The sequence below is a fragment of the Hemibagrus wyckioides genome, linkage group LG26 (genome assembly GCF_019097595.1).
Source record: "Hemibagrus wyckioides isolate EC202008001 linkage group LG26, SWU_Hwy_1.0, whole genome shotgun sequence".
NCBI classification, from domain to species: Eukaryota; Metazoa; Chordata; class Actinopteri; order Siluriformes; family Bagridae; genus Hemibagrus; species Hemibagrus wyckioides.
Genome location: NC_080735.1, coordinates 8668518 through 8677748, shown reverse-complemented (window position 1 = coordinate 8677748; position 9231 = coordinate 8668518).

The window sequence follows — 9231 nt, the reverse complement described above, 5'->3', positions numbered from 1 at the left end:
TAAGTATTCGCTCACCCATCCAAAAAATCAGAATCAGGTGTTCCAATCACTTCCATGGCCACAGGTGTATAAAATCAAGCACCTAGGCATGCAGACTGTTTTTACAAACATTTGTGAAAGAATGGGTCGCTCTCAGGAGCTCAGTGAATTCCAGCGTGGAACTGTGATAGGATGCCACCTGTGCAACAAATCCAGTCGTGAAATTTCCTCGCTCCTAAATATTCCACAGTCAACTGTCAGCTGTATTATAAGAACGTGGAAGTGTTTGGGAACGACAGCAACTCAGCCACGAAGTGGTAGGCCACGGAAAATGACGGAGCGGGGTCAGCGGATGCTGAGGCGCATAGTGCGAAGAGGTCGCCAACTTTCTGCAGAGTCAATCGCTACAGACCTCCAAACTTCATGTGGCCTTCAGATTAGCTCAAGAACAGTGCGCAGAGAGCTTCATGGAATGGGTTTCCATGGCCGAGCAGCTGCATCCAAGCCATACATCACCAAGTGCAATGCAAAGCGTCGGATGCAGTGGTGTAAAGCACGCCGCCACTGGACTCTAGAGCAGTGGAGACGCGTTCTCTGGAGTGACGAATCGTGCTTCTCCATCTGGCAATCTGATGGACGAGTCTGGGTTTGGCGGTGGCCAGGAGAACAGTACTTGTCTGACTGCATTGTGCCAAGTGTAAAGTTTGGTGGAGGGGGGATTATGGTGTGGGGTTGTTTTTCAGGAGCTGGGCTTGGCCCCTTAGTTCCAGTGAAAGGAACTCTGAATGCTTCAGCATACCAAGACATTTTGGACAATTCCATGCTCCCAACTTTGTGGGAACAGTTTGGAGCTGGCCCCTTCCTCTTCCAACATGACTGTGCACCAGTGCACAAAGCAAGGTCCATAAAGACATGGATGACAGAGTCTGATGTGGATGAAATTGACTGGCCTGCACAGAGTCCTGACCTCAACCCGATAGAACACCTTTGGGATGAATTAGAGCAGAGACTGAGAGCCAGGCCTTCTTGTCCAACATCAGTGTGTGACCTCACAAATGCGCTTCTGGAAGAATGGTCAAAAATTCCCATAAACACACTCCTAAACCTTGTGGACAGCCTTCCCAGAAAAGTTGAAGCTGTTATAGCTGCAAAGGGTGGACCGACGTCATATTGAACCCTATGGATTAGGAATGGGATGTCACTTAAGTTCATATGCGAGTTCAAGGCAGGTGAGCGAATACTTTTGGCAATATAGTGTATATGTAGAAGTATATATAAGGCAAATATAAATGTCCAATTGAACAGGGAGTAAAGTGTCAGTGCAGTGTGCACACAAGATGTACAGAAAAGATGTACAGTGAGAGTGTTATTGTGTGTACAGAGTAGTGCAGAGTACAAAGTAGTGCGATTTTTGCATGTGCAACAATCAGCTGAGGTAGATTGTCATGTCGTGTGGGTGTAAGTCCAGAAAGTCCATATTCTAGGTGTACTGGTTGAGGGCCTGAATGGCCTGCGGGAAGAAGCTCCTCCTCATTCTCTCTGTGTTCGCCTTCAAGGAACAGAAACATTTCCCTGACCTCAACAGAGAGAAGAGTCCATTGTTGGGATGGCTGAGGTTCTTCATAATCTTCCTGGCTTTGGTCCAACACCGCTTGCTGTATATGGTGTCCAGGTCAGGAAGCTCGGTCCATGTCAGGTCCTGCATGATGTAAATACCTAGGTACCGGAAACTGTCCACTCTCTCCACTGGGGTCATTCCACTGCGGTAATTCCTCTCCTGCTTTGTTCTAAAGTCCACTATCATCTCCATAGTCTTGCTGACGTTCAGGAGGAGACTGTTGACCTGTCACCATGTCTCCAGGTTTTTAATCTCCTCTAGGTAGACCGTCTCATCGTTATTGGAGATCAGGCCCACTACCACAGTATCGTCCGCAAAACTTCACGATGTTGGTGGAGCTGTATGAGGTAAGGTTGCTGTCAAAAAAGACGTGCGTGTACTAATAAACATTCGTACATATTGGCCTTAGGTTGTGCATAAATGAATAAAATGTACACAAAAATGTGGTTTTGTAAACTCTCGTATAAGTCAAATCATACATAAAATATGTAGTGTGTTCTTATGTGAGAATACAATTCCAAAAAACTAAAAAAATAACTAAAATAATAATAATACGAAGCGCAATTTTACGCTTGGGGTTTCTCCTTTATGAATATGAATTGACAACCGTGACTTTACTGTTAAAAATACGTCACAGGCATTATGTATCGAGCAGAAGATACATCGATTTCACAAACTGCGCGTGCGTTCGTACTGTGTTTGACTTGGAGGCGGCAAGATGGCAGACGAGGAGAGTGCAACAGAGATTGGATGAAATCAGGTAAATAGCTTATGTACCTCATTAAACATTGTTCTAATAGAATACTCGTTAAATACTACATTTTAAAGCTAGTTGCCATTACATTGTGGGCCAGACCAGTGCTTTACGGTGACTTAATGACATTGATGATAACCTACTTCTGACTTTAGTATGTTTTTAGTTTTAAGGCACACAACTTTATCAGTTTCTTTCTGTATCAGGTTCAGTTAGCGGATATTTTAAACACGGCACACAGTCTTGTGTTGATGTTGAACAGCAGGCTAAGTTCGTCAGGGAATGTCAGGCCAGTCAGACAGGGAAATAGTCAGTCTCCTGAGGGCCCGGGAGCCCAAACAGAGTCGCCTCAACAGACAGGACAAGTAGTAACGAGGCCCCAGCGCAGTGGCTTTGGACAGTCAGTGCATCAAGAAATGGCTAGGTATGTGCATCCTTGGGATGCAAAACATTGTGTTCCTTTTATCGTTAACTCATTTCTGATGTAAGCAACCGAAAATGTATCAAAACTGTATCATAGTTGGGTAATCAGACATTTTATATTTTAGATCATTTCCTGGACTTTTCCGCAAAGAGGCCAAAGGCAAAAGACGTTTTGCACCTTATGCATGACCACAAAAGAGTTTTTTAGTTAACTTTTTTCTGCTTGATAAACAATGTCCAAAGACACCCAAAGGAGATGAGGAGCTCCAGCTAGTACTGGCTGGACTTGGAAAACGTTCACTAACAGTAACTGAAAACATCACACATTGAGAGGTATGTTTTATTTGTTTATTTATTTTGTTAAACAGATATGATTTGGGCATCACTACAGTTAAGTTTTGTTGAAATGTGTATGTATGATGAAATGTGTTAATTCATACATTCTATTTATTATATTGAACCAGTAACCTCATGTGAAATGTTACTGTGTTACACAAGTTGACAGATTTGCTTTTGAACACATATCCAGGACTTGGAAGTATCTTTGGTGGCTGGTTGCTAAACAAATCCACAGGTATGTATTGCTTTTGTATACACTTACTCTAAAGCACCAACTCTTCCTAATTGAAATGTTCCCATTGTTACTATTGCTGTTTTCCATTTCTAGGTGGGGATGGGCAACGCAAATTGGTTGTCATTCCTCCTGACTCAAATGGATACAATGGGCAGCAGCTAAAAGGTGTGAGTGGAATGGAAAGTGTACACTGTACATAGCTCCTTTACAAGAGCAAATTGACACTAATCCATTACCACCAGAAGCAAAAAAATTGAAAACATGCCCAAAGCCTCATGCACCATCTGCAGAAAGATGGTTCCACTTCAGGCTCTTCCAGTACACATCAAGAGCTGCAGGAAGGAGAATATAGATCTGTGCAGCACTTCTGAGGATGTATGTTAAATCTTTGGGTGTCAGATTTTGAGTACAATTTTCTGTGAGTAAAACAGTGAAGTTATTTCTTACTGTTTTGTGTTTTATTACTAGGAAGCCTACACCCAGGACCATTTGCCACAAGTGTACCCAGAAAACAAGGCAGAGCTGGTGAGATTTATCTATGTATGTATCTTTATAATAACCAACATTGCTAGTCTAGTATAATATATTAAGTTATTATTTTTAGACTGCTGATTGTCCTGTGTGCAGAGGTGCATTCAACATTGATGTAATTGAGACTCATGCATCTGACTGTGGATTATGGTATGTGGACTAAAAATAGTAAACTATTTTAACTCAGGCTGTGTTTGCTTATTAATTATTATTTTGTAACACTTATATCTCTGTAGGACAGCAGACCATGAAGGCAATGAATTCCTTTCAAAGGTAAAACCTACTCTCCCTGTTACCATCAGACTCCACAATCTCCATTGCTCCCAGAAAAAAATTAACCAAATAACTACAGAATGATTTGTGTGTTTGCATAGCTTTATTTTCACATTATTATTATCATTGTTAAGGTCTAATATTTTTACCCTTCAGTAAAGCATCAACTTATATTTTTTTATACATATTTTCAATTTAAAGTGCAGAAGATATCTTGAACTGGATCAGTTGCCAAGTGGATGAAAGCAGCACATTTTCCCTTTGTGTGTCTCGAAGTGACATCTTCAGTAGAGGAATGCAACAGTGGCAACGCCAAAAAAAATCCTCCCCTAAATTCAGAGTGAAAGTTTCTTTTTTTGGGGAAAGCAGCATTGACACTGGTGCTCTCAGTAAAGAATTTCTAACAGGTACAGCTGCATGTCACTGTAATTTTGGAAGCTGTCATTTTTTGGTAGAGACAGATTTTCAGTTTACTATATTTTTGTTATTCAGAAATGCTTGCTGAGATTGAAAAGAAATTTTTCCTGGGCAGCACTGACAAGAAAGGGAAGAATCCACTTTACCGTCAACTACTTCAGGTGCATTATGTTGTCCACGTCTATTGTATATAGTTATATTCATTGCAAAGTTATCTCAACTGAAATGCAATATTCTTTACTCTCCTGATATTTAGGACTGCAGAAGAAGTTATAGCGGCTAGTATGGCTCTACCCAACTTCATGCGTGAATGGTGCTTCAGGTACCTCTGTTCTGGTGATTCAGACAGCATACAGGTGTCTAACACCGATGTCACAGATTTGGAATGAGAGTTGAACCCCATGCTTGACCAGCTGAGAAAAGGCCTGCAGCTGTATGACCTGCTGGCAGTTATGAAGACACACCCAGACCTTTGTCTGCCACTGTTTGTTCCAGGGGAAGATGATAGGGTATATACATTTGCCTTTGTTAGGTGGTCCCCCATAAAATTTAGTTCATTTTAGTTCAATTTAGTTCATTTAGTCCACGTGTACTAAAGACAAAGGCTGCTGTACACAGTATGTCCTTCTGACAATGCACCCAAGCCGCATCATTCTTTCCAAAACACCAGCAGCGTTGACTCTGTGCATAGATTCTCTGATGTGTTCCCATTGAACTCTGTGTCCATCTGCTTGCAAGCAACCTTTCATCATTCTTTACCCTGCATTCGGTAGCCTGATTTTTATTGACAACACAGCATTGTCAAGTTCGGTGTCAGATAAGTTGCTGTATGAAGATCTTGTTGACAAGCCAAGTTCACGCATATGCCTAAAGATGGTAGATTCAACTCCCAGCAGGTGTGCAATACAAGACACTGGTAAAGGCATGTCAATTAGGTTGGCCAGCAGATCTTCAGAGACCTTTAATTTTGGACGCCCTCGTCCACTCCCCACTTCTATAACAAGAGCGCAGTGTCAACCTTGACAAAGGGCTGTGTGAATTTTCCCTTGCAGGCTTAAAATACATTCCACAACAACTGAGGGTATATGAAGAATGCTGGATGCAGATGTCATAATAAACACCTCCTGATTTACCACATACTGGAAGTAGTCCAAATCCAACTTTGGTTGAGCCAATACCTCACTTATTCTTGCTGCAAGACGTCTTAGTAATTCTGTCTGCAGTGATTCCTGTAAATATCAGGTCAGTAAATTAATTTATTTATAAAGTACTTTTTTATACACTTGTAAATATGTGCTTTTGTGAAAATGTAAATTAGCTTTTCTAATGAATATCTATATATTTGTTTTCATTAAACTTTCAAAAACAGCCCCACAGCTTTACTCAGATGTATTACAACTAGCTGAAATGTCAACATGAGCAGTAACTGTAATCTTTCATATGTTTCAAAGAAAGGTAAAGACTCAGACCACTTGTCACTTTGCATTAAAAGCAAACAGTTTATCCAGAAGAGCAGGATGGTTTAATTATGTATTTAAAAACATACTTTATATTTATTAAAAACTGATGTCATCACCATGATCGAACACTGACGCAGTCTATCGACAGTCCCCAGTTAACCTGGCAACGAGTTGACCCATAACATCTGTCTTCAGGTCAACATATGTCCATGTTAATTGGTGACTGTCTTGAACGCGTCCATGGTTGCTCGAGATATTTTGAATCCAGATTAGAAAAGAAAAGAAATACACGCGATTTTAAAAGCAACATTGCCGTTCAAAGTGTAGACAGGTACATCGTCACCATGATAACTACAATCTGAACTTTTTTTAAGCCTGTTGCTGTGGCAACGGTAGTTTAGCGGCACTAAAACTCACCAACAGTTTGAGCCAAAATACATTATCTAGGTTTTTCTTGCCAATATAACAATGTACTTTGCATCGGTTTCCGAAACCAATATAGTAAGAAAATTATATTACAACACAATGTGAGATACATAAGCTATTTACCTGATTTCGTCCCGTCTCTGTTGCACTCTCCTCATCTGCCATCTTGCTGCCTCCAAGTCAAACACAGAACGAATGCATGCGCAGTTTGTGAAATCGATGTATCTTCTGCTCGATACATAATGCCTGCGAGCCCATGACGTATTTTTGACAGTAAAGTCATGGTTGTCAATTCGTATTCATAAAGGAGAATCCCCAAGTGTAAAATTGCGCTTCGTATTATTATTATTATTTTAGTTATTTTTTTAGTTTTTTGGAATAGTATTCTCACATAAAAACACGCACTACATATTTTATGTATGATTTGACTCATACGAGAGTTTACAAAACCACATTTTTGTGTACATTTTATTCATTTAGGCACACCCTAAGGCCAATATGTACGAATGTTTACTGGTACATGCACGTCTTTTTTGACAGCAACCTTACGTCATAGAGCTGGAAGTGGCCACACAGTCAAAGGTGTACAGTGAGTACAGCAGGGGGCTCAGAACACAACCCTGGGGGGCTCCAGTGCTGAGGGTGAGTGAGGGTGAGACATGGTTGTCCACCCATACTGCCTGAGGTCTGTCTCGCAGGTTGTTGGAGATCCATCGACACAGGGATGGGCTAAGGCCCAGGATCTCCAACTTAGTGGTGAGTATGGAGGGAATTATGGTGTTAAACACTGAACTGTAGTCGACAAACAGCATTTTGACATAATTCCCCTTCCTGCTGTCCAGATGGCTCAGGGCTGCATGATGGAGGTTTGCAATGGCGTCCTCAGTAGATCGGTTAGGACGGTACGCGAACTGTAGCGGGTCCAAGGTGTCAGGTAGGGAAGAAGTGATGAAGTCTCTGAGTCTTTCGAAGCACTTCATCACCACTGAGGTCAAGAATTATTTAGCCATTGATTAAGTAGTTAACTTTGATTAATAATAGTTATAATAATCAGATATAGCCTCATAGTCTTTATAATAATCATGCAGAATTATTAATGGCAGCATGCTAGCGTAATAACCACACTGGGACTGAAGAAACAGAAAAAGAGGAGAGATTTATTGGAACATTAGGAGTTACAACTCAGTCAGCCAGCCTATCCAATGGGATCAGTGGGACCGGAGGGTCAGTTGTAGAAGATGGAATCTCGGGATCCTGAGAAGAAGTTGGAGAGTAATCAGTGGGAGAAGTTGGGGGCGAATAGTCAGGGGAAGACTGAGGAATATCATGAACACTGTAAGGCATAGGCACAAATTCAGGAGAAAGTTGGGGAATGTCAGGGGAATTAGGAGATGAAGAAGAGTCAGAGGAAGAACCATTAGAGGAGATCTCAACAGGGAAATCCTCAGTCTGCACGCCTTGAGAGGTGGTGCGTGTCCAATGCCAGTAGAAGGTCTGAGTAGACTGATGACAGGTTGTGGGGTGAAATTGGGTGCTCTGATCAAGACAGACAGTATCCCTCACGATATGGTGAGCGAGGTAAGGAAACTCAGGAATAGAGGATTCAGATAGGTGTTCCAGGAAACCAGTAAGTTCGATGGCCAGACAGGACAGCTGATACTGGCAATAGCGTCGCAGAGCACCCCTGGGACCTCTCCAGAAGATAGCGCGGCGGGCTGACTGAGCTGGAAGGAAAAATGGGAAGTGGGGAGAGATGAGTGTAGATGAGTGAAGTGCATATTGCGTGACTATGTAATCAGCAAAAGAGAGCGTGTACTAAGGCAAAAGGAACACAGTGTGGGAAGTAGGCCAGGTCACTGTGACATGACAGTGATAGGCGGGTAGAGGAGACAATAGCATTGGAATACTAGCAATCAACAGTGATGAAAAGAGAAAAGGATATGAGGCAGCTTAATGGCACAGCTTATTTTAAAAATAGTAAATAAAACTTAGATCAAGTAGGTAGAGGGAAAAGTCATCATGACATAGAGGAAGAGAGCAAGGTACTTACACATTGTTGTGGAGGGCAACGCGCGAGGTCAGGATGAGCCGAGGAAGCACCTTTAAGAGGTGACGGTCAAAAGAAGACAATAAGGAAGTTATTATATCTAAAAATTTTGACTTAGCCTAAAAATAAGGGGAACTGGAGAGGAGGAAAATTGACGTCATCAAGGGGAGGATGGTATCAATTTAGGGGTGGTATCGGGACAAATGCGAAAATAATGGGAACTGGGAAACGTATGTAAACTAAGGAGGGACTAAAGTAGCCATACACTGAATATAATGGGAAATTGCTGGAAATATTTAAATTAGAGAAAAGGAGGCGCCCCGGGGTGCCTGGGGTATAAGTAGAGGGGACTTTTTCGGGGTTTTTGAGACCAGCTGCTCTCTTCAGATATGCATGTTGTTGACTGCATGGCTGAATAAAGAAACCTGCTTCTTCTCATCTGTTGACTGAGATCTCTTTTATTTTGGCTAAGTTTTATAGCTCGTGGAGGTCATTGGGAAAGCTAAGAGAAATAGATACAAACAAAAATTCCACCCTGTGATATGTCCACTCGGAGGGGGCTCTGAGTTCCGACAAGGACCCGACCCGTGATGCCATCTGGTCCTGCTGCCTTCCTGGTATTCACTCTCCTGAATGCCTTTCTCACGTCGTGCTCCGAGATGATGAACGCATTGTCCTCTCCGGCCTGCTCCTCGTGTGTGCTGCCTATAGCACTGTTAGCACTGCTAA